Raw genomic sequence first — 26,307 nt, 5'->3', positions numbered from 1 at the left:
GTTAAGTAAGCAGGGTGACAATGTACAGCCTTGATGTACTCATTTCCCAATTTTAAACCAGTCCATTTTTCCATGTCTGGTCCTGTTTCTTCTTGACCTGCCTACAGGTTTCTCAGGAGGCAGGTAAGGTGGTCTGGTATTCCCATCTCTTTAAGAATTTCCCACAGTTTGTTGTGATTCACACAGTCAGAGGCTTTGGCATAGTCAATGAAGCAGAAATAAATGTTCTGGAATTCCCTTGCTTTCTCTATGAGCCAGCAAATATTGGCAATTTGACCTCTGATTCCTCTGCCTTTTCTAAATCCAGCTTGGACATCTGGAAGTTCTCAATTCATGTACTTTTGAAGTCTGTCCTGAAGGATTTTGAGCATTATCTTGACAGCATGTGAAATGAGCACAATTGTGTGGTAGTTTTCTTTGGCATTGCCTTTCTTTGGGATTGAAATGGGAACTGATCTTTTCCAGTTCTGTGGCCACTGCTGAGTTTTCCAAATTTGATGGCATGTTGAGTGCAGTACTTCAACAGCATTATCTTTTAGATTTGAAATAGTTCAACTGGAATTCCATCACCTCCACTAGCTTTGTTCATAGTAATGCTTCCTAAGGCCCACTTGATTTCACTTTCCAGGATGTTTGACTCTTGGTGAGTGACCACACCATCATGCTTATCTGGTTCATTGAGACTTTTTTGTATAGTTCTTCTGTCCATTCTTGTATCTCTTCTTAATCTCTGCTGCTTCTGTTAGGTCTTCACCATTTCTGTCCTTCCTCGTGCCTATCCTTGCATGAAGTTTTCGCTTGACATCTCCAATTTTCTTGAAGAGATTTCTAGTCTTTCTGATTCTATCTTTTCCCTCTATTTCTTGGCACTGTTCACTTAAGAAGGCTTTCTTATCTCTCCTTGTGAAATCATGCCAAGTGTCTTTTCCAATCAGTGAAATGAAAGTAGAAATCAATAGTAGAAGGAAAGCTGAAAAACCCACATGTGGAAATTTCAATATGTGGAAATTAAGCAATATACTCTTAAACAACTGATTAGTTGAAGAAGAAATGACAAGAAATTAGAAAATATCTTGAGATAAATGAGAATGAAAGTGCAGCACATTAAAACTTATGGATGGCATGAAAGCAATGTTAAGAGGAGCATTTATAGCTATAAATGCTTTAAAACATGAAGAAAAGTGAACACTTCCAAACTCATTCTATGAAGCTAGCATTACCCTGATACCAAAGCCAGAGAAAGATACACTAAGACAAACAAACTTATCCTGCCAAAACCTCCATTAAACTTCCAATAGTTAAAAATATATTTAATGACTATACATGCAAAAATCCTCAACAAAATTCTAGCAAGTCTAAATCAAAAGTACCTTAAAAGGATTATAACCATAACCAACTGGAATTTATATCTTGAGTGTATGGATCAACATACAAAAGTTAATCAATTTAATATACCACATTAATAGAAGGAAGGTAAAAAAACCACAAAATTATTTCAGTTGATACAAAAAGAGCAGTGACAAAATTGAAGAACTTTTTATGATAAAAACATTCATGAATTTTCTTTTAAGGAATAAAGGTTAAAAACTTCAACATAAGAAAGGCTATATTTGAAAGTCCACAGCTAATATCATACTCTGTGATGAAATACTGAAAGCTATTTCTCTAACATCAGGAATAAGATAGGGTGCTCTCATCATTTCTTTCAACATTGTAGTGGAAGTCCTAGGCGGAGCAATTAGTCAAGAAAGACAAATAAAACACATCCAAATTGGAAAGGAAGATATAAAGTTATATGTTTGCACACAGCATGATCTTACATGTAGAAAATTCTCAAGATTCTACCCCAAAATTGTTAGAACTAATAAATAAATTCAGCAAAATTGCAGGATAAAAAAGAAATCCATAAAATCAGTTGTGTTTCTATACACTAATAAAGAACAATCCCAAAATGAAATTAAAAAATCAATTCCATTTACAATAATCTGAAAAAAATACTTAAACTTAACCAAGGAGATTAAAACTTATACACTAGAAACTACAGAACAGTGCCTAAAGAAAGGAAAGAAAACACAAATAAATGAAAGACATCCTTTGTTTATGGACTAGAAACATTTCTATTTTTAAAGATTTCACTATTCCCCAAAGCAATCTACATATTTAATGCATTTCCTATCAAAATCTCAATGGCATGTGTTGTAGGAATAGAAAATCCATGCTAAAATTCATATGACATCTCAGGGGAACCTGAATGCCCAAAACAATCTTGAAAAATTAGAACAAAGTTAGTGATTTCACACTTCCTAAATTTCTAAACATATTACAAAGCTGCAGTTATCAGAATAGAGAGGCGGTCTTGTCTGGCATAAAGACAAGCACATAGAGCAAAGGAATAGAGAACCCAGAAACACACCTTTATGTGTACAGTCAGAAGATCTGTAACAAGAGTACCAAAGCCACTCAGTGGGGAAAGGACAAATGGTGTTAGGAAAACCTGATATCCACATACAATGAAATAAAATTGAGCACGGTTGGTAAGATTGTAAATTGGTGCAGCCAGTATGGAAAACAGCATAGAGATGTGGACTTAAAAACATTCACAATGTAAAAGTTATGTTTTGTTCAGTGGGAATTTTTAGAATTTCAGGCCTGGGAGATAGCAACTCAAGTAACCCTGAAAGAAATACTCTGAAGAGGAGGGGTTGGGGAGCCAGGTTACATAGAAGTTTTGCAGTAAAGGGCAAGGTAGTCAGAACATCAAAAGATTATTGTAAATGAAAGAAAACCAGATGTCTCAAGTTAAGGAATTTAGTACTTTTCTATATGTGGGAAGACACAATCATCCCTCAGCTTACTGAAATCATTCTTCAACTTACTGGGGCCAGTGTCCTATGTTCTCACATCCTGCGTTTCCTCAGGGCTCACCATAGAGAGTGGATGCCGTCGGATGACTGCTAGATGGCAGGTATTCTTTCCTTCCTGAGTTCCCTCAAGACTCACCAGCCCACCACCCATGTGGGCTGCAATTGCTGGTGACTATGACATCCGTTGTTTACTGATAGAGCAGGAAATATTCCATTTCTCAGAGGTGTCTCAAAAACATTTTTTTTAAATAGGATTACCATATGATCCAGAAATTCCACTTTTGGATAGTTATCCAAAAGAATTGAGAGCAGAATCTTGAAGAGATATTTGTACCCCCAAATTCATAGCACCACTATTCTCAATAGCCATAAGGTGGAAGCAATCCAAATGTCCATTGGCAAATAAATGGATAAATAAAATGCATTTCATACATATCTATTCATTTTCTAGGGCCGCTGTAACAAAATACCATAAACTAGGTGGCTTAAACAACAACAACAAAAATCTATCTTCTCACAGTTTTGGAGGCTGGAAGTCCAAGATCAATACATCAGCAGGGTTGTTTTCTACTGAATCTTCTCTCTTTGGTTTGCAGGAGGCCAGCAACCGTGTCCCCACAATGTTTTTTCTCCGCAGCTCTGTCTCCCTAGTGTCTCTTCTCTTCGTTAAGGGCTTCAGTCCAATTGGATTAGAGTCCTGCCCTCATGAGCTCATTTAAATTTATTTGCCTCTTTAAAGCCCTTTTCTCCAAATTCAGTCACATGAGGATTAGGGATTTAATATATGAATTTTGGGGAGATCCAATTCAGTTCATAACAGCATACAATGGAATACTATTCAGGCTTAAAAAGGGATGAAACGTGCTGCAAAATGGATGAACCTTGAGGACGTTATCACTTAATGTCCTACACAAAAATCTCTATGGTTTGATCTTAAAATGTGCCACCTGTCCTGCCATGCAGAACACTCAGCCCTCCCAACCCCATGCTGTCCTGTTGCATACCCTGGGCCTCTGCACATAGCTATTCTCTCTCCAGGAATGCCTTTCCTTCACCCCTCCCATTGGGGGAATCTCATCCGTACTTCCAAGCCGAGCTACAGCGCTCTGTTGCCCTGAGAGAGAGTTCATTTCTCCTCTTCTGTGTTCCCTCAGATCTTTGTACAACGCACTGTGTTACAACTCTCTTTGATTTAGCCTGTCCCTCTGCCAAAATCACTGCAGATGGTGACTGCAGCCATGAAATTAAAAGACGCTTACTCCTTGGAAGGAAAGTTATGATCAACCTAGATAGCATATTAAAAAGCAGAGACATTACTTTGCCAACAAAGGTCCGTCTGGTCAAGGCTATGGTTTTTCCAGTGGTCATGTATGGATGTGAGAGTTGGACTGTGAAGAAAGCTGAGCGCCGAAAAATTGATGCTTTTGAACTGTGGTGTTGGAGAAGACTCTTGAGAGTCCCTTGGACTGCAAAGAGATCCAACCAGTCCATCCTGAAGGAGATCAGTCCTGGGTGTTCATTGGAAGGACTGATGCTGAAGCTGAAACTCCAATACTTTGGCCACCTCATGCGAAGAGCTGACTCATTGGAAAAGACCCTGATGCTGGAAGGGATTGGGTGCAGGAGGAGAAGGGGACGACAGAGGATGAGATGGCTGGATGGCATTACCGACTCGATGGACATGAGTTTGAGTAAACTCTGGGAGTTTGTGATGGACAGGGAGGCTTGGCATGCTGCGATGGGGTCGCAAAGAGTCAGACACGACTGAGCGACTGAACTGAACTGAACTCTGCCACTTGTAAGCTTCCTAAGATAAAAAGGCTCTTCCTCTTTCATCACCCATACTGAGCACAGCACCCATAGGCAGTAGTTACTCAACAGTGTCTGTTGAATGAATGTAGACACAGGTGTGAAAACAGTGTAAGAGAATTGAGACCACAATTACCCAGACTAGGAGAGGCCATCTAGTCTGATATTAGCAGAGTGTGGCTTGTATATCAGTAGTGACCCACAGGATGATTTTAGGTGACACATGGATGAGCTCATCTCTTTAAAAAATGATCAATTTATTTTAATGTATCCAAAAATATATACCTACATCTCAAACTTGCACTTTTATAAATCTCATTGCCTCTCATGAGGCTAAGTAAACAGCAGGGAGTCAACTTAACAAGAGCTACTGAGCAAATAATGCTATAGGCAGTAGGTACATGGGCATAGTAAAACTCTTAGATGAGTAAAGATTGAGAAATGCTGGGTTAGTCTTCAACTTTACCTTTGGCAAAGTTAGAGAATGATGTTCCCAATGACTCTTGGAGAATGGTATTTTCCATGATTCAATCTATTTTTCAGTCTTCACCACAGAGATGGGGTGGACTAGGGAGGGAGATAAAGGTATCCTCACTGTGTCTCTGCTGTCTTAGGTTTTGGGCTGAGTGAGAGATGATGAGCCATTATCTCAGAGAATATCAACTAGTTCCTTTCATAGCCAAGCTCATCAGCATTTCTGGTGATTGTGCATTGTGGTATCTGCAAACAAGCGATATATATTCCACGGGCCACCCTTTCAGGGTGTTTGTAAGATTCATGTTAAACTTGGTTTGCTTCCAAGTCACGAAAATGTAAGTCCTCTTTTAAACATGTTATTTACGCCTAAAGCTGACCTTACAGAATGGAGTGGGTGGGGGCAGGTGACCTCCAGGAGGGGTGGGGTGGAGGAGAAAGAGTGAGATAGAGGCAGATGATAGTGGTGATTTTATATCACAGAAAGATTCTTTGCCTTACAAAAGGATTAATCACAGGGTTCCTTTTAAACCGAAAGTTTCATGCATTTTAAAAGAGGATTTGATTTACAAGAAACTTTTCAGGAACACAGCTGCTGGGCAAAGCAAGCTATTTACACCGACTTGAAATCCATTTTATGAGCCAGGAGTCTGGGGTGTCAGGGGGAGTGATAAAACTCCTCTCGTTTTTAATTGACGAGTGATATTGACTCACACAGTTAGGAGCCTGGGTATTGAGCCTGAGCCAGTGTGTTTCTGTAGTAAATATGTGTGAATGTGCTGAGTGTTTGAGTATTGATTCATTTATGTACCTGTTTGGCTTTTGCTGTGCAGGGCTTTGTACTTTGCAGCTTTAGAGCCAAGCTGGCTTTCATGGAAGCCAGTGTCAGAATGTAGCAGATTGTACAGTGTGAATCATCTGGCTCAGTGGCCTCTGGGGAGGGGGCCTGGCTTTGTACAGCACAGCAAGGAGAAGCCACAAAGACATCGGTGGAGGGGAAGAGCCCAGGGGGCGAGCGGGCTGCACAGGGGAGAGGCAGTCTGTGCCTTGCAAACAAACCTCCTGCCCCTCCTCCTCCATGCTGCCGGCTATTAGTTATCTCCCTCCCAATTGCCCCACTCCAATGAGTTTTTATTATCATGCCTATCACTTCCAGAAAGAGAGGGGGTCCTACTGCTAAGCCTCAGATTGCAACTGGGCAAAGAAAACCACAGAAGGCCTTTTTCCACAGGTTCTAAGAACCACCTTGAATACTATCCATGGGATTTCATCCTGGAGCAGGCTCAGGATAAGGCTATTGTACTTAAAATGAGTTACTGTTCTCAGAGGGTAACGATATTAAGAGATTCAGTTATCAATGGCAAATGTTTACTGAGTTTCAGAGAGGTGGAAGTTTCCTAGGCTTCGTATTTTGCATAATTAGGGCAAAGAAAACTCCATGGAGACTGAACTCAAGGAGCTTGCAGTCTAATAGAAGAGAAAGCCCAGGGTAGCTCGTGCATCACCCTGCCTGAGGACGATGTCATGGTTCAACATACCCACTTCTTTGGCCGTGTGGCTCTACTGCTTTAGCTGATAAAATAGGAAGGCGCCTCAGAGACATCTATGCTTTGCTGGACTGTCTTCTTTCCATCAGGCAAGTATATTGGTTCACTGTTAACTGGGCTCTAAGAACAAAAAAGATGACAATGTAGGTGGGGATGTCTGAGCAAAGCCCCCAGCTAATCTGTGGGAGGGCCTTTGTCATCTTAAGCCCTGACATTTTAATGATATTTGCTACCTCAGTGTAAACTAGCCCCTGACTCACCCTCTGGCTCAATTCTGAGTAGCTGCAAAGGTTAATCTTAAGGGGTTTTCAGTTGACTAATGTTAATTTATCTTCCTACTAGATTATAGTAAATATTTGATAAATGCTGAGGGAATCAATATATAAACATCAAATTTGAGAGAACAAAAGGACCTTTGAGATTTGTCCAACACAGTTCTCTTCCCATCCCACTGTATTTGCTAGTTAGCGTCTCTCTCCATCTATGGACCCTCTGCCCATCCATCAGTCCAATTAGGATTGATGCATTTCTAGTTGTTGTTGTTGTCAGTCAGTCATGTCTGACTCTTTGCGACCCCATGGACTGCAGCATGCCAGGCTTCCCTGTCCTTCACCATCTCCTGGAGTTTGCTCAAACTCACAACCATTGAGTTGGTGATGCCATCCATCCATATCATCCTCTGTCAACCCCTTCTTCTGCCTTCAATCTTTCCCAGCATCAGGGTCTTTTCTTACAAGCTGACTCTTCGCATAAGGTAGCCAAAGTATTGGAGCTTCAGCTTCAGTATTAGTCCTTCCAAGGAATATTCAGGGTTGATCTCCTTCAGGATTGACTGGTTTGATCTCCTTGCAATCCAAGGGACTCTCAAGAGTCTTCTCCAGCACCACAGTTGTGAAGGCATCAGTACTTCAGTGCTCAGCCTTTTTTATTGTCCAGCTCTCACATCTATACACAACTACTGGAAAAACCATAGTTTTGACTAGACGGACCTTTGTTGGCAAAGTAATATCTCTGCTTTTTAATATGTTGTCTAGGTTGGTCATTGCTTTTCTTCCAAGGAGCAAGCATCTTTTAATTTCATGACTGTGGTCACTGCCTGCAGTGATTTTGAAGCCCAATAAAATAAAGTCTGTCACTGTTTTCATTGTTTCCCTGTGTATTTGCCATGAAGTGATGGGGCCGGATGTCATGATCTTCGTTTTTTTGAATGTTGAGTTTAAACCATCTTTTTCAGTCTCCACTGTCACCTTCATCAAGAGGCTCAATTCCTCTTAGTCTTCTGCCATAACGGTGGTATAATCTGCATATCTGAGGTTACTGATATTTCTCCCCACAATCTTGATTCCAGCTTAAGCTTCATCCAGTCTGGCATTTCACATAATGTACTCTGCATAAAAGTTAAATAAGCAGGATAACAATTTACAGCCTTGAGGTATTCCTTTCCCAAATTTGAACCAGTCTGTTGTTTCATGTCCTGTTCTAACTGTTGCTTCTTGACCTGCATACAGGTTTTGCAGGAGACAGGTAAGATGGTCTGGTATTCCCATCTCTTTAAGAATTTCCCACAGTTTGTTGTGATCTACACAGTCAAAGGCTTTAGTGTAGTCAATGAAGCAGAAGTAGATGTTTTTCTGGAATTCTCTACTTTATTTCTACTGTAGTGCTTTTAAATGGTTATCATTTATGTTGCTTACTTTGGCCTGTGTTGGACAACTGTACTGTTGACTCCATGTAGTTGTGAGGCTTAAATGAGGTAAAGAAGTAAAGTGAAGTGAAAGTTGCTCTCTGTTGTGTCTGACACTTTGTGACTCCATGGACTGTAGCCCACCAGGCTCCTCTGTCCATGGAATTCTCCAGGCAGGTATACTGGAGTGGGTAGCTATTCCCTTCTCCAGGGGGTCTTCCCGACCCAGGGATTGACCCCAGGTCTCCTGCATTGCAGGCAGATTCTTTACCATCTGAGCCATAAATGGGGCAAGAAGTATTCAAAAAGTTAAAAGCAACATTCAAATATGTTTAGCTAACAAATTTTATTGAGAACTTTGGCGAAAGCAGTTTTGTGTGCAGTCTCAGGGATCAATCACAGAGACAAGGATCAATGACTGTCTCTTCGGCCGTAGAACTTAGGGGCTTCACTAAGGGAACCAAAGTGAAGTTTCATTGTACCGTGCTGATTTTTGCAATTTTAATATAGTCTCAGAGTCACCAGTGACCATTCTTGTAATAGGCAAACATATAGACACTTGAACTGACTGATTTGCTTCTTGCTCCCCTTTCTTCAGACCAAGGTGAACAGCATGGGTATGAAGACACGTACTTTTTAAATGCACAATCATGCTCACACATACCCTCACGTTAATGAAAATGCAGCTAGCTTTATGCACAAAGGAGTTTGAAAGAAATCAGTGATTGAGAAGAAGAAATGGAGCACAATGAGCTCTCCCAGCTCTGAGTCCTCAAATACCTTTTGTGTTCTGAGGACTGGTTTTGGGGAGGTGGGGAGAAAAATCCTCTTTCCCAGCATGAGTCAGGACTGAAGAGCAAAGCAGTTGCAGGACTAAGGGGCAGAAGAAGCATCACGCTGGGCGGGTGGTATCCATGGCAACTCGGGTGACTGGTGGAGTTAATAACCCTGTTTTTCAGATCTCGGCTGCTCTCCTTTGGTGGGGAGAGAAGGGCTGGGCTTTGCTCCTTTTAAAATTTTTATGAATTTCTCAGTTGGCGCATCATGTCTGAGGTGCCAGTCCCTTCCTATTACATAATGCAGCAGGATTGATTCAAGTGGACGTGACAGGCCTGAGTGAGACCTGGAGGCTCTGAGGGCTTTGGACAGCCTTTGGGGTTACCCGCGGGGCACAGAGCACTGTTTGTTGCATGGACAAAAAATGGGTTCCTTTGCTATACCCCAAAGCAAGTTTGCCTTCATGCCATGTCATCCCCTCAACCCACGTTTTCCTCCTGGCTTCTGGGTCCATGGCTGCTGAATGCCCTGGAGTAGTTCAGACTCGAGTTGGACAACCTTTGTTCAGATCCCTGCTTGGCCACTCATAACCTCCTAAGCCTCCCCGTGCCTTGGTTTACCCATCTTTAAAATCATAAGGATGCTGACTAAGTAGGATTATCTGTGTCCAGTGTTTAGGCCAGTGCCTGGAGTATGTTATGAAGGCATTACTATTTGTACTGCTGGGGAAGCTTACTGAGAGCTGAGGTACCCCTGGGGAAAGGTGGGGTGTGGGGGTGGGTTCTAATTGTTGGTGGCACAGTGAGGGGGGAGAGGCTGACACAGGAAGATGAGCTGATGATATTGTGACTGGAAATAGCTCAAGCTTGTCAATTCCTCCCCACCTCCAACTCCATACTGCAAATCCGCCCATTTTCTAGTCTTCCCCATCTTGGAAAATGACACGTTTCCCCCATCTCATTACCAAAGCCAGCCTGGGGTCATCTGTAGCTCTTTTCTTTGCCTCCCTTTCTCAACCAATCCCCACATCCTATTAGCTCTTGGGTTCATTAATCCCTTCAGTACATATGGATTGGGCCTCTATTGTATGCTAGACATTGTTCTAGGCACTCAGCTGCATTAGTTAACAGAGCAGCACAAACATCTCTACCTTCATGGAGCTAGAAGAGGGAGACAGGAAATAAACAGAACAGAGTAGGAATTGCTATAGTGTTGTCCATGTCTTCCAGCCAAAGACCACCAGAAACGCAAGAGTAGTTGAGCAAGATGAGTTTGTTGCTCATTGTACCAAACAGGATGGCCCATGGTTCCCTGGTACCTGCATCAGTGATAAACTGAGGATGCGCCACTGCAGGTGTATTCCTGATGGTCTATGGATGACAGTTTGTTAGAAGATGGGCACTACAGAAAAAGCAAAACCAGGTATAAAAGCAGGAGAGAGGTATTGAGGTCCTGTGGGGATTGTCTTTGGTATTATGTGGGTGATCCTGGTAAGCTTCACTGGGAAGGTAAGATTTGTGCAAAGAGGTGAAGGGGAGATGGCGTTGCAGGCGAGGCAGCAACCAAGAGCAAAGCCCTGGGGGGAAGCTGGGGTGGCTGGAGCCGTGTGGCTGGTGGGTTGCCTAAAATGAGCAGGGGGGTGGCTGGCCAGGTCTCCAAGGCTCATGAGGACTTTGACACAGAGGTAAATGGGGAGTCATTGGAGGGAACTCAGTAGAGGCATGGTGTGATCTGATTGACATTCAATGGCATAGCTTAGCCTGCTGAATTGAGATAAATTGTAGGTGCCAAAGGATTTCTTGGAAGATTATTGTAGGGAAAACCCCATTTCTCTTCATTTCCTTGCCCACCCTGCTTAAAACGACTCACTGTCGCCCTTAGAAAGAAGTAGTACTCCTATGGCACAAGCTATACAGTCCTCTAGGCCCAGGTTCCCCCCTGGTCTCCTGTCGTTCCTCTCTTTCAGGCACATTTTTGCTCTAGTCAAACTGATTTTCTTTGTGTTATAACAACCCCACATTGAAATGGCACAACCTTCCTGAACCCCAATGAATCCAAGATTATCCCCACTATGCACTGTCAGCCTCCTGAATGCCCCTCAGTGGTCCTTCCCTTCCCCCACGCCTCCCCCCACACCCTTGCATGCGCACATACATGCATATATGCACACCCTGCCTATAACTCCCTACAGGTAGGGACTGTGTCTGCTCGATGGTGTTGTCAATTCATGCCCAGTACAGTGCCTGAGGTGTAGGATAATCCCTAATTATCTTAAGCAAATGAATGCATACAAGGCTATTTCTAAATTTCACAAAAAACCTGGGAGATTTGTAAATTATTCTCATTATACTGAAGATGAGACGGAAGCAGAGAGGCCATGCCCAGGGTCATGGTCATTAACTTCTCCAAGCTGTACTTTCCTCCTTTGTAAAGTTGGGATCATCTTACCAGCTCAGCTGGACACATTGCCACTTGCTTCTGGGTGTTCCCTTCATCCCCCTCGCTGGTCCCAGCCCCCTACCTGGAAATATAGAACCCTGGGGACTGAGTAAGACGCAGCAGGTGGGGTGGGGGGAGGACTTCGTTCCTTCTGAGAGAAGGGTAGTGGTTGGAATGGGGTGTCTGGTCTTAGGGGTTCAGAGGCAGCCTTAGCAGCAGGGAAAGAAACTGGGAGAAGCAGCAAGAGGCCCTGATCCTATTCAAACATGTGTGTGTGTGTGTGTGTGTGTGTGTGTAATTGAATCACTTTACTGTATACCTGAATCATTGCAAATCAACTATACTTCGATTTAAAAAATTTTAAAAAAGAAACTTGGCATTGATTGTGAAATGTCCTGTCTCTTCAATATTGGCAACAAATCCAATGTAGACCAAAATATCTTGTGGGACAGGCAAAATATAGTTGGGGTCAAACTAGTTTGTGACACTTTTTTCATTTTTATTTTACCTATGATGGTGAGCAACTTGAGAGTGAATCAGACAGGTAGGGAAAACATTGAAAACTGTGACCTAGTCCTCTTTGGAAAAGTTCTGCTATCCAGGAGTATCTGATGAGCTATGTCTCATCCTAGTAGTATGAGGTCATCTTCCAGAAGGGGCCCAGGTGGGGCTTTCTAAAGAAGCTAGTGCCTGAAATTCTCCCATGACCTTCTAGCCATAACAGTCATCTTAGCTCAGTGCCTGGTGCACAGTAGGTGCCTAATAAATGTTTATGGAATGCATATTATATGGGCGTTCACTTATTCTGAAGCAGCAGGGAAACTGGTACTCCAATATGGGGTATAGGAGAACTGGGCCAAAATTTTGGCCCATTTTGGGGATTTGAAGTTTGGCAAATTATTTAACATTTTAAATTATGTTTCATTGTCTGGAAAGAGATAATGTAGTTAAAGTTGGCACATAGTAGAAAATTAATAACAGCTATTCAAACAAGGGTTGTATGAGAACTTTACATGCCCCTAGCTGCAGTGTTTGGCTCATGGGCAAGTATGACTCAACCAGGGCCAGTCAGAGTCATGGCAGAATCCTTGTTGGGATTTTTGCTGGAAATGCTGGCAAAGGCAGATTCTCCTTCCTGGGGAGACCAAACTGGCAAGATGTTGGCTTGAAAAGAGTCAAATAGACTGAGTGACTGAACAAAAAGAACGAGGCTTGTAACTGGAGCTGCTGGGACCCATCCTTGAGGCACATGAAGATAAAACACCTGGGAGAAGAGTGTGTATGGAAGAAAGCATAAACAGAGAAACTCATGTCTGGCAGTATTTTTTGGACATTTAGATGCAGCTGTGCCTGAAGCTGGACCACTACTCAGCTTCTGAGTCACAGGGGCCCCTAGGCCTCCAGTTTTTTGCTTATGCTAAGCTCAGGTTGTCAACTGTCTTCAAGAGTCATGACCAATATAGTCCTCTCTAAGTGAGAAAGGGGACTAGAGGAAGACAATGAGTTATCTCTAAATGTATGTGCTTGGAGGGAAGTGATGCGGGAGCAACTTCTGCGTCAATCAGAGGTCTACATTTTTACAGCTGATAACATATAGGTGCAACACAGTGGTTTCCAAAAGGGCTTTGTTTGTTCATGTGGAAGGCTAACCTGTGATAGCCCAGCCTTCCTGTTCAGAACAGGGGGCAGATGCCCTGGAAATGGTGTGTTTGTGTGAGCCCAGGCAAAATTGTTTATATAGATTCCTGACTCCAAGACCTTAGGAAGCAGGAGGGTCTCTGTTTTACAATATTCATATCAAAATCAGAAGTGACAAAGGAGTTACAGTGATGCCTCAACAAGATTTGGCAGCTGGCTGCTGCCCTGGCATCTCAGATGGCCTTGGAAGACTGAATCCAAGGTGGAGAGGCATCCTTGTCTGTCCTTAGCTGCACTGATTTCTGATCAACATGCAAAGTTTCGTAAGCTGTGTCTCCGAGTCAGCTGTGAGGGCACAGCAGCCATAACCCTGGCCTCCAGCGCCCCGGTGTAGTCTGGCAGCCTCTCACGTGCATTTTTGAACTGTATCCTCATGTGTCTCTACCCTTGAGTCTTCTCCACACCACTGTGCCCTGCCGAAGGGAGCTAAAATAAACCCTTGTTTTCCCAGCCCGCTGGAGCAAGGCTGACACAGTGTGCTGCCAAGAAGAATTGGGTTGGGTGGGGGTGGGGATGGTGTGGGGAGAAAGAAAGGACTGCGTGTGAAATCCCCGCCTCCCGAAGAGGATTTGGCAGAAAGCCTGTGTTTCAGGCTTATTTTGACAGTTCCAGGCCAGGAGTCGTAGGACTATAGCTGGAGAAAGCTCAAGAAACACAATTTTTGTTATCCTATCAAAATATTCCAGGGAGCCAGGTTGTTGGGGCAAGTTCTGTGCCATTGCTGACATCAAAGGAGAAAAAGAAATAAATGGTCTGGCTCAGGTGCTGAAGCTTTCAACACAGGGAGGAAAATGAACATTCACTAAGCCCAGTGAGAGCAGCAAAAAATATTTACTGAGTGCTTTGCATGTAGCAGGTTCTGCATTAAACACCTAATGGGCATGAACTCAGTGATTCCTTTGCTCATCCTCTGAGGCAGGCTACACTTGATAACCCATTTTACAGATGCAAAAGTGGAGGCTCAGAGGGGCCAGGTGATGTGCCCAAGGTTCACTGATACAAGTTGTGGAGGTGGGATCTGAACCAGATTGCCTGGCCCAAAGCCCATATTCTTACTCACAATGTTGAGGTGCTCTGACTGGAAGGAGCAAGGATCACTTCATCAACTCCCAGGCCTGTGCTGGGTGAGTCACGCTCATTGTCTTATTTAAGCTTCATGACAACCCCGACGTTTAGAGTTCATCAGCTATGCTTTAGAGGTGAGGAAATTGAGGCCCAGGGACACTCAAGTTCACATCATCCATAAACAGCAAGATCAAGGTACACAGAAGAGTTTCCTAGCTCCAAAGCCAGAGATTTTCTACTGGTTTCTATCAACAGAGAAGGTAGAAAGGGCCAGCTGTTCTGTCAGAGTTGAATTCAGTAGAAGAGACAAGCAAAAAGTCTGTATCTTTTCTTTGCTTTTGATCCATTTTTTTCTTTTTTATGAAGTGTAGTTGATTTTCAATATTGTGTTACTTTCAGGTATATAGCAAAATGATTTGATTATACGTGCATAAGTATATACTCTTGAAATGAAAGTGACATTTTAGCATTAGTTACTCAGTTGTGTCAGACTCTTTGCGACCCCATGGACTGTAACCTGCCAGGTTGCCCTGTCCATGGCATTCTCCAGGCAAGAATACTGGAGTGGGTAACCATTCCATTTTCCAGGGGATCTTCCTGACCCAGGGATTGAACCTGGGTCTCCTGCATTGAAGGCAGATTCTTTACTCTCTGAGCTACCAGAGAAATCCCTAATTTCTTTTCCACTACAGTTTATTGCAAGGTATTGAATATAGTTCCCTGTTCTATATAGTGAATCTTTGCTGTTTGATCCCTTCTTCACTGCAGAAAAATATAACAGGTTCTCCTTTCAGGCACTCTGCTCAAAGCAGGGCACTCTGTTGGTTGAGATGTTTTGTTTGCAAGCAATAGTAACAGACTTGGGCTAGACTAAATTAAAAGGGATTCACTAAAAGGATATTGTTATTCATTGAAAAACTATTTATTGAGCACCTAATATGTGCCAGGAAGTATTCTAGGTGTTGGGATACTTCACAGAAAAAATAAAGATGCTTGAGCTTATAGAATTAGTCTCTTGTTGGGGAAGGGCTGGTGCCAAACAGACAGTAAATATTAAAGAAAAATAAGTTACAGCATACATGAGAAGTGATAGGTTATTATGTGGAATGAATAAAAGCAGAGCAAGGTAAAGGAGTCAAGAGTGATGAGGTGACACTTTTGATAAGGTTGTCAGGGCAGGCTTCATTGAGAGAGGAGACGTGAGGCAGTTGAAGGGTCGGTCGTGCCTGCCAGAGCTCCTGAAGGCAGCCACATGCTGGGATGACTCAGGGCGGCAGGCAGCACCAGGTGCTGGAGCAGAGAGAGTTAGGAGGAGAGTGGAAAGGGGCCCCAGATCTTGTGGGTTCTGGTTGGCCATGGCAGGGACTTTAGAATTGACTCTAAGTTCGAAGATGCGCCTGGAGGGTCTGAACAGAGGAGTGATACGCTCTGATTTTCATTTTAGAAGTTATACTCTGGCTGCTAGGAGAGGAGACTGTGGAAGCAAAGAGACTGAGTATGAGACAGTTGCAGTAAATGGTGCAAAAGTTGACAGTGGCCAGAAGGAGGCTGAGAAGCTGGATTCTGGGCACGCTTGAAAGGAGAGCCGGTAAGAAGTCCTCAGATGCTGCTTGAGGAACAGGAGAGATGGACAGGAATCAGAGATGACTCCAGGGCTTTCAGCCTGAGTAACTAGAAGAACGTGTCTAGAGCAGGGTTAGGGGAGGGTCAGGAGTTAGACTGGATTTTGGGGTGTCTGCTAAATATTTAAGAGGAGGAGACAGGTAGCAGCTGGGCATGTGAGTGGGATCTGAGAGCAAAGTCTGGGCAGGAGATATAAATAGCTCACAGAATCCAAGGTAATTCTGAAAAAGAAGGCTTTGGAAAAGATAGGAACTATGGCAAATTTTCAGTAGCAGGAATATCAGGGATTGTCCCTCAAGGAAAATCCATGTGATCTGAACATGTAAAGCAGAAATGAGAGAGGACACAAGGAAAAATTAGTGTCCACTGCAGTGGACATCTCCAGTATTTCTTTCCAAGTCTTCTCGCTCCTGCAAATGAAGGTAAGTGACGTTGGTGCTAGTGGGCTTCCCCATCTGCTCAGAAAAATCTCCTTGTCTTGATGAAGAGTGATGGCTGTATTATTAAACACTGTTTATCTCCTAAAAGCAGTCTGCTGCATGTTTAATCAAAGTCAGAGCAGATGTGATCTGTAAGTCCCAAAAGTTCACTTTTCACTCCACTTTCCTTCAGAGAAACAACCCATTACCCTCACCCTGAGCACAGCTTTGCATTAATAACAGGGGCATCTAACCCCTGGGAACGGACTAGATGGGTCCACCCTGCACCCATCCCTGACAACTCTACGTCTGCTCTCCGTATCCCAGTTCTTTGGAAATGGAAGGAAAAAGGGAAACCAACATCTTTAGTTAGTTTGTTCCTACCCTGATGGAAAGAGGACCATTCAGACCACAGAAGAATCAAACCACTGCTCTTCCCATCTTGGGATGTTCTGCTGGAGAGCATCCCACGTTGGATGGACAGGTGTCATGTCCTTTTTTATTCTTGAAGATAAGCAGTCAATGGGTCTATGCCTATGTGTCTTTCATTTCTGCCCACAAATATCCAAGGAAATAAACTCTACCCTCATGTTGCAGGTGGAATGGTGACATATGTTGAAGTCATAACCCTCCAATCCCTCAGAATGTGATTGTATTTGAGGATAGGGTCCATAAAGAGGTGAATAAGTTAAAATGAGCTCATTAGGGTGGGTACTATATCAATATGACCTATGTCCTTATAGGAAGGGGAAATTTGGACGCAGGTATGAACAGAGAGAAGAAAAGAAAGCCATCTACAAGTCAAGGAGAGATATCTCAGAGGAAACTATCCTGCCTACAACTTGACCTCAAAACTTCTAGAGCCCAGAACTGTGAGACAATACATTTCTGTTGTTTAAGCCACTGGGAGTGTTGATATTTTGTTATGGCAGCCTGAGCAAGCAAATATACCTGAATGAAGGGTTAAAAGCTCTTTTAACCAAATTCTAAATTTAACTGTTTTGCCTTTTCTTGAGAGATGATCAAGAAGGCCAAATATTTCTACTGTAACCCTAAAATAAGAGACATCTCATATCCAGTTGTGTTGGAAAGGAGAGTAAGGAAGGGCAAGGAATTGCTAGGAAACCTTTGTGGCTTACTGTTTAGACAGTGTTTTTAAGATAATTTTGCCTTAATAGCCTAAGCGAGGGAAATATTTATAGATACTCTCCAAGTGGGCAAACCCATGGGACATTTTCGGCAGTGTTTGGACATCTTTGCAGCTCCTTGGTAATGTTCCATTTTCTTCATCTACTTTTCTTTAAGAAATGTTTGCTGAGGGAGGAAAAAAACCTGCCTTCTGGAACTAAATGATTTAGTGTTTGGGATGCAAGCCAATTAAATATGACTCTAAGAATATATTTAACCTTGAAAATGCTTTCATTTCAAACAGAATGCAGCCCTGAGGCAAGAGAGTGACTTGCTGCCCCCAGAAATGCTATGCTGGTCTATACCCTGTTCACTCATTCAACAAAGTTCATTGAGTTTCTTAGCATGTACCAGGCTCTTTGTCAGGTGAGCGATATTCAATGCCAGCTGATGGGGTGTCCACAGGGGAAAGACAGATGACTAAGTGGACAATAATAATCCATTGTAATGATGCTACAAAGGGTCTGGATAATTAGTGGAGAATTTTGGAGGAAGTGTTGTCTCAGCTGACCTTGAAGCCAGGAAAGATTTAGCTAGTTGAGAAGGATTGGGAGAACTTGGCAGACAAGCAGGCTGGTTCAGAGAACTCACGGTGGAGCCCTGTGGCTGAGTGTGCAATGCTCAGTAAGTCCCATCCCATTCTGGACGCTTGGTGGGGAGAATCTCTGAGTTTAAGGTCAAGTCCGACTGTCTAGTAAGAAACCTCAAGTATCTAAGGGAATGGCTGAGGCACTTATTTTCCTTTCTTCTAATTTATAAAAGTCTTTCTTCCCTCCAGTCATTTTCTGTGTTGAGCCCGATGTTCCACGCTGCTTTCACTGTCCTTTAGTACTCTGAGTACAAATGGTTTCAAGTCACCAAGCAGTATCAATAACCGAGTCTCTCTCAGAAAGAAATAATTTTCCAAGATGAATTTGAGCTTCATGTTATTGTCTCCTGTTCATCCTTCACCTTGTAAGATTCTTAAATAAGGATTTTCCTCACCAAGAAGCAGCCTGTGGTTAAGAATTCTCATCGTTTTCCTTCTTTTCTGTGCCTGAGGCAGTTTCCTGTGAAAGTGTGCGCACAAAGGAAAGTGGACATTTTCCTGCCTAATTCAGAGGCTGTGGATTTTATTACTAACATTCAAAAAGCACCACGGAACAGCAGGGTTCCCAAGAGCCAGTCCACGTAGCTCCAAAAGCATCCAAGGGTAGAGGTGCCATGTGTTAATATTAATAGGCTAAGTTGGCTCTCCAGAGGAATTTTCAAAGGGCTCGTTTTCCTGCCTCCTTCCTACTCCCTAGCCCTCACTGATTTTTTTTTTTTTTAAGTTTGGATTGCTTAAATCAAATATGAAAAGAGCAAATTCATCTCTGGAAGGACAGTTTGCTTTTCTCAAATTTTTCAAGTCCTTCTGGATTGATGTTGCCACCAGGGCAAGTTTCAGCATTCGCTTTCTCTGCTTCTTCTCTGTGGAAAGAGTTTGTGTGTGAAAGGGTGTGCGGACCCAGAAAGTCAGACTGTGCCTTTGGAGAGAAGTCAGGGCATTTCCCCACAGCATCTATCTGCAGTGTGGAAGGTAGGGGCTACTTCTCACTCTTGGGGCTTCCCGGGTGGCGCTAGTGGTAAAGAATCTGCCTGCCAATGCAGGAAATGCGGGTTTGACCTCTAGGTCAGGAAGACCCCTTGGAGAAGGGAGTAGCAACCCACTGAAGTATTCTTGCCTGGGAGAATCCCATGGGCAGAGGAGCCTGGTGGGTTACAGTCGCAAAGAGTTGGACCTGACTGAATGTCTGCACACTCTCACTCTTGATGCTTTGATTTGACATGGAAGGTCTTTCAGAAACAGGAGTGTATTCGCCGTGGAGGCCCTACTACCTGTGAGAATGCTGCTTGAATTCTTTACATTCTGACTCACCTAAATTATTTAAGATCAGAGCATAGCTTATGTAATGTGGTGAAATAAGTCACAGAGGAAGTAAAAATTTGTAGAGGAAAATTCAGTGTATTCAGAAAGGCTGAGAGACTACTCTAGGGCAAGATTTCTGAAGGACTTTCAGATTGCATCAGATTGTCTATACTTCCTGGAAAATAGGTGCAGAAATTCAACAAATAGTCATTCAACAAATATTTTTTGAGCACTTATTTTGTGCATTAGTTTGAAGATGATTTAACTGACCACCTAGAAAATTCAAGACAACAAGCCAGAAAACTATTAATTCTTATGTGTTTAATAAGATGGTTAAATACAAAAATCACAGAATGGTTGATTATCCTGTATATCATTAATAATAAATTAGAAAACATAAAGGGGAAAGGATCCCATTCACAACAGCAAGAACAATTCTAAAAAGGAGCATAATGCCTATGTAAAAGAACATTAAAATTCATGGATGGACATAAATGTTACGTGTTGTCCTGTTTACTTGTTTTCCCACAAGATTCTTAGTGCCTTCAGGGCGGGACTCTGGTCATCCTGCTTGTTACTGTCTCCCCAGTTCTGACCACAGTGCCTGCATTGAACAGTTCCTGAGTAAACAATTAGGGAAGGGCCCTGAGCCCAGCTGCAGGAGTGTTTCAGGAAAGCAGAGTGTGGTTAACACCCAAGAGACATCAAGATGGGTACATTCTCTTTAGAGTGAGTAACTCGAAGCTCATGGCTGACTTTGTACAGGATAATGGTTTCAGGGCAGTGCTGGGGTTGGGAAGGCAGATGTCAGACTGCAGTGGGATGAGCAGTGAGTGGGTGGTGAAGAAGTGTAGGTGGTAAGTGAAGAACACTTTTTGACTCTTAGTAGGGAAAGGTTAACTGGTGAATAGAGGAGGATTTTTAATGATAGGAGAGATTCAAACATGTTATTAATAATAGGCCAAAGGAAAAGGTCTAACAGAGAGGGAGAGGTTGAATATAATTGCAAGAGAGCGGTGAGATGTGGAGCCTGGGCAGGGGTGTGTGTACATTTATAAACATTTGTCATGTTCAGGGTGTTTCAGCTTCTACCCAATCCTCCTGGGCTGGGTGAAATCTCCATTGAGTGTGGTCTTGGAGAAGGAGGTGCCTCAACTCCACATGGAAGCTGAGGGCCATGATTTCCCCCTTTCCTCCGCCTGGCAGTCAGCACATGGTTTGGCCAGTTAGACCTTTGCAGCCAACTTGGAATCTTGGGAGAGGGACACACTCCTGTACGTTCCATTAGGATTCTCATGGCAGCGATGGCTGCGTCCTGCCAGAAACTCTTGTGTGTCCCCTTTTTGGGCTTCAGGTTCTGCCCTAATTAGAAACTCCTCTTGGTTCTGTGAGTCCTCATTTTCCTTCCAGTAAATTTGTTTTCTCTGTCTGTCTTCTGTGGCTGTTGTTGGTTATTTCTGTTTAAGTTAGCATCCATTTCTGCCACCTGCACTCTCACTATTTTTTGGTGGAAGAATGAGGAATGAGGTGAGAAGCTGGGAAGGCTGATACCAGGCTCTAACTGCTGTTCACCCTGGTCGACCACTGTAATGTGAAGCTGAACAGATTAATCATACCCATAAAAAAGTTTGGTAGTGTTTTCCAACCTTCAGTCCTTTGTCTGCCACCTTCCCGATATTCGCCAGGTCCACACACACCCTATGTATAAGATGCATATTATTATTATCTGCTACCACATAGCAGTGTTAGTTGCTCAGCTGTGTCTGACTCTTTGAGATCCCATGCACTGTACCCCACCAGGTTCCTTTGTCCATGAATTCGCCAGGCAAGAATTCTGGAGAGGGTAGCCATTCCCTTCTCCAGGGGATCTTCCTGACCCAGGAACAAACCCAGGTCTCCTGCATTGCAGGCAGATTCTTCATTGCCTGAGTCACCAGGAAAACCCCTACCACATAATATTTGCTTTAAATTGATTAGATTTTTGTTTAAATACGTTGATTTAAAAATCATAATTTTGAGACTTCCCTGGTGGTCCAGTGGCTAAAGCTCATCACTCTCAATGCAGCAGGCCCTGGCACAATCCTTGGCCAGAGATTTCACATGCTGCTAATAAGAATTTCCATGCTGCAGCTAAAGATCCTGCATGCCAAAACTAAGACCTGGCACAGCCAAATAAATAAATCGATAAAAGAATAAAATAATAATCATGACTTCAAGTGAAAAGAACAAAATAGTTTGCTTCAAAAATAGATATAAGGAAAACAAAATAATACCACTAAATTCTAGATGGGTAATGAGGGTTCTCATCCAGAACTCTTCCTTTGTTTTTTAAAAAAAAATGGAGATTAGCAAATATCATAGTTGTTACAGACTTATTAATACCAAAAGGAGACTTTATTTTGCCTTAACCAGATGCTCTGAAGCAGAAGCAAGAAGGGAGAGACTTTCCCATTCTGTGGCTTAATGTAATTTCAGGTCAAGTCAGCCTACCCTTCAATCATCTCACACATCATCAGTGGGGTGCAATAACTGCTGTGTGAAAGCGGGGTGAAGCAGTCTGGATAGGTGCATGGAGAATGCCAAAGGGAGGCACCAGGACATTTGGGAGATGTGATCAGGGAAGCTTTGATGAAGGAGGCAGAGCCTGAATTCCAAGAGATGGACAGAACAGTAGAGGTCATTTCTTGCAGGAAAACATAAAAATATCGGAGTGAAATTTGATGGTAGGGTTATAGGACGGTGATAGCCTGGCTGGACGGCAGATCTTGTGTCCACACAAGCTCACAAGCAGTTGATTGTCCTACTTTCCCCCACGGTGCCTCCCCCACTTCACCCTTCGTGGGCAGGATCTTTGATGTTGCTGTCTTTTATGTCTTTAGCCTGTCCTTGCCCCTGGGATGGGAGGTGTGAATCTTTTGTGTAGCCGCTGCTGCATGGAGATGTGGTCTACGACCCACTGGGCTCAGTGAACTATGGGCCCCCCGAGGGCTTCATGCTGGTGCTGGTCTGACCCTGCTGCCTGGAGGGGCACAGCAGGTCCCAAACTGCTGGGCATCAGACTGCATGCTGTTTGCCCTCTTTGTGCCCAACGTGTACTGCTACTTAACAATGGCTCAGTAATGGAAGTGATAGGGACAGAATAGGATACAGGTGGTTGTAGAAGTCCCAGCAGGGGACTATGGATAGAGAGTGAAACCCCAGGCCATTAGGTAAAGAAAAATGTCACCACCCATCTACTGGTTTGAGTAAGTGCTATGATAATCCTGGGCTTCCCTGGTGGCTCAGAGGTTAAAGCATCTGCCTGCAATGCGGGACACCTGGGTTCGATCCCTGGGTCGGGAAGATCCCCTGGAGAAGGAAATGGCAACCCACTCCAGTACTCTTGCTGGAAAATTCCCTGGAGAGAGGAGCCTGGAGGGCTACAGTCTGGAGGGGGCAGGGGGAGGGCAAAGAGTCAGACATTCCCGAGTGACTAACAGAGTTCATCATTTTCCTTCGACTATGAAATTGTGGCCCACTTAATCCTCGGGGCAGAGCTCCCTCGCCTGCCCACTTGCACCACTTACAAGTGTCCTCTGTTCATAAATCTGTCTCTTGTCTCTCACTTTGCCTCTTGCTGAATTCCTTCTGTGCTGAGACACAAAGAACCTGAGCCTCAGAAAGTCCAGATACCAGGTGAGTGATCCTAATGAAAAGACTGTGGGTTAGAATCCCAAGCAGGGTTTTGGCTGGCTTCTAGTCCTGGCACATGTGTTTAAAGTCCCAATCTAAGGTGAATGGTTTCAAAAGCAGTTCACTTTGTAAAGGGATAAATAGGTTGACTTTTAAAAAGACATTTCATATCACATATTCATATTAATGCAAAAACAGCATCAGTTGCTATAAACATGAGATACCACTCAAAAATTAATGTGTAACTGTTTAATGATTTTTTTTTCCCCCAAGTACTATGTAAAATCTCTGGGAACACTTTTATCCCACTTCAGGAAAACATCAGGTTAGACCCATTTTTGCTGTAAAGGGGAGAATCTCAGAACCTCAGAGCCAGAACGGGCCGTAGTGGTGTGCCAGCATTCTTTTCCATTACTGATGCCTTTTTTTGGTCGTCTTTTATTTTTTAAGCTGGAAGTGATACATAAACAGCAGAAAGCAGAGTTGCTTTGGCTGAACCCTTGCATGGAGTCTCCCCGGTTCCCTGGAGAAACTAAATCTCCCCAGAAACCCAATCTGGAAACCTCCCCGCCAAGTCCCTTCTTCCGCTGGTCCCCTGCCTGCCCCTTCCATACAGAAACAGTGGGAGTGCCCCATCCCCTCCCATCAGCAGCCTGGGGGAGGCAGAAGCCTGGCACAGGCCAAGCAGTGGGCTGGGCTGCCAACAGCCTACTCTGCTGTGTGACACCAGTGCACCCCAACCTTGGATAGCACCCCAGGCCTTCATCAGACATTGCTGTGTGTAAGAAGCCAGCAAGAAACACCCCAGGAGCCGCCAGCATCTTTTCAGAGGCCCATCAGCTTGAGCCTCTGTTCTCTTTGATGCCAAACCCTGGGGAGACTTTAAAGAGCAGGATGCTGCCTTTCTTTGCATGTACATTCAGGCTTCATGCCGCCTTACCCTCCCCGTGGTCTCCCAGACACTCCTTTCCTGAATATAATTTCTTCCCCTTTTTCCAGCAGACAAAAGCTCAATGCAGAGTTCATTCTGTGAGCCTGACCTTTTGCTTCCCCACTTGGGTGGCTCAAACGCCACTTGCAAAAATGCAAATCTCATTTGGGCTGAGTACGTTTTCTGCTGTCTCTTTCCAAACTCCTGCTTAGCTCTGAATCACCATCTAGCTCTGCCTGGAGGATTCAGAGCATATCAGGCCTTGGAGAATTCATTGACTGGGCTGATACTCATCACTGGTTGGGCGGATATTCCTCACCTGGGTAAAGACTTTAGAGGCAAATCTGGTCTCTTCGAGAGGGAAGTAACACTCCAGTTCCAGTCCTGACACAGTGAGACAATTTATAACCTCGAGTTGATCTCCATTGTAATTTAGAAACAATTGTTCTTGTCCAGCTCACAGGGTGGCAGTGAGCACCTAATGGGAAAGGAGACTTGTATACCTGAAATGTTGTAACAGCAAGGACATTCTTTTTGTTAGGCATATGGAACCTCTTCCCAAGGGGGTCCAGCAATTTCCTTAGAGACAATGATTTGAAAATGGATTAATTTTTCCTCTCTCTCTAGACCTCCAAATGCCAGCAATTGTGGAGGTGGTAGGTAGAATCATTTTTATGCAAATTGCATCCTGATTAGATGCAAAAAAAAAGAGTAATGGTTGTTGACTGCTTCTTGAGTGTTCATTTTCATCCAAGGGCTTTGTTTGCACATTAGATGCACACAGTGTGATTTACATCATTGGCCTCACCCTGTCTTATTTGCCTTAATGTAATTGTCTGTTCAGATCCACTGATGGTGAAAATTGCATTTGTCCTTATCAGTGGAGATATTCTAAAAATGAGAGATTCAAAGGAGGCAGAGGCTTTAAGACAGGGAAAGTGTGTTTATTTTCTTGGCTCCTTTGAAATAGTCTGATCCCCTGGAATTGGATAATCTCTTTGCAGAACACTGAAATGGATGGCTCACAGTAACCCCTAATCAGGGAAGTTGCTAAAAAAAAGTGGCCTGATTCAGAGCCTCTCTGTCAGATCAGCAGAGTTCTGGGGTAACCTTGGAATATCTGAGAATGTTCTGAGAAATCCACAATGTGTGTCTTGCCTTGGATGCAAAGGTAACTCCAAACTCTTCCTTTATGAAAATGCTGGCAGCTGGGGGGAACGTAGGAAGACATGGGGTTTAGATGTGGGGATGGGAGTGAAACTGGGGAGTTGGGGTTTGAACCAGGTGCGTGGCCTCTGTAGCAGTGGTCTTATGATGTCAAGCACATCAGTCTTACCCAGGGAAGCTTTTGAAATGTGGTGAAATAATGAGGACACGTCACTGGAGGTGAAACCCATGAATGTGTGTTCTAAGATGGTCAGGCTCAGCTGTGGGTAAGACCCACGCCCCAAGCCACTTAGGCTGGTGTTGCACAAGCTGGCCTGACTCCCAGAAGGACTTGTGGGGCATCTGTTATCAATGAAGGTTCCCAGCCCCCACTTCAGAGCTCTGAAATCTGAATGGTGCCCCAGAGCACCTGGGAGGCTGATATTTAGAAGGCTCTTGTCCCGAGTACTTACCCAAGGACTGTGTGGAAAGGACTTGGTAGTATAGAAGGTCATTTTCTGATGTGTTATGGAGAGTGCTGGGGCCTAAGTCCTGGTCCGGTCCTGCTCTGTCATCACTCGCTGGCAACTTCTGACAAGTCACTTCTCGCCAAGACCTTGAATTTCCGATGTGAAATGGAAAGTGGCCAGAATAATGCTTTCCAATTCTCACATTTTGAATAGCATTAGTATTCACTAAGCCCACTGTCATTAAAAAACAACCAAACACAAGTCTGTAGGCTTTTGTTAAGATCCCCCAACACTAATTTTTTTGGGGGGGGCCCTCCCTCATAGTTCAGTCAGTAAAGAATCTGCCTGCAATGCGGGAGACTTGGCTTCGATTCCTGGGTCGGGAAGATCCCCTGGAGAAGGAAATGGCTATCCACTTCAGTATTCTTGCCTGGAAAATCCCGTGGACAGAGGAGCCTGGCAGGCTACAGTCCATGGGGTCGCAAGAGTCAGACATGACTTAGTGGCTAAACCACCACCACCAATGCTAATTTTTAGGGTGAAATACCTTCATTTACTGTGAAACAATGAATCTTCGTGGATGGGAGTCTGTTTTCTTATGAACTCTGAA

The sequence above is a fragment of the Odocoileus virginianus genome, chromosome 20 (assembly GCF_023699985.2).
Source record: "Odocoileus virginianus isolate 20LAN1187 ecotype Illinois chromosome 20, Ovbor_1.2, whole genome shotgun sequence".
Taxonomy (NCBI): domain Eukaryota; kingdom Metazoa; phylum Chordata; class Mammalia; order Artiodactyla; family Cervidae; genus Odocoileus; species Odocoileus virginianus.
This window is presented reverse-complemented; position numbering follows the sequence as displayed.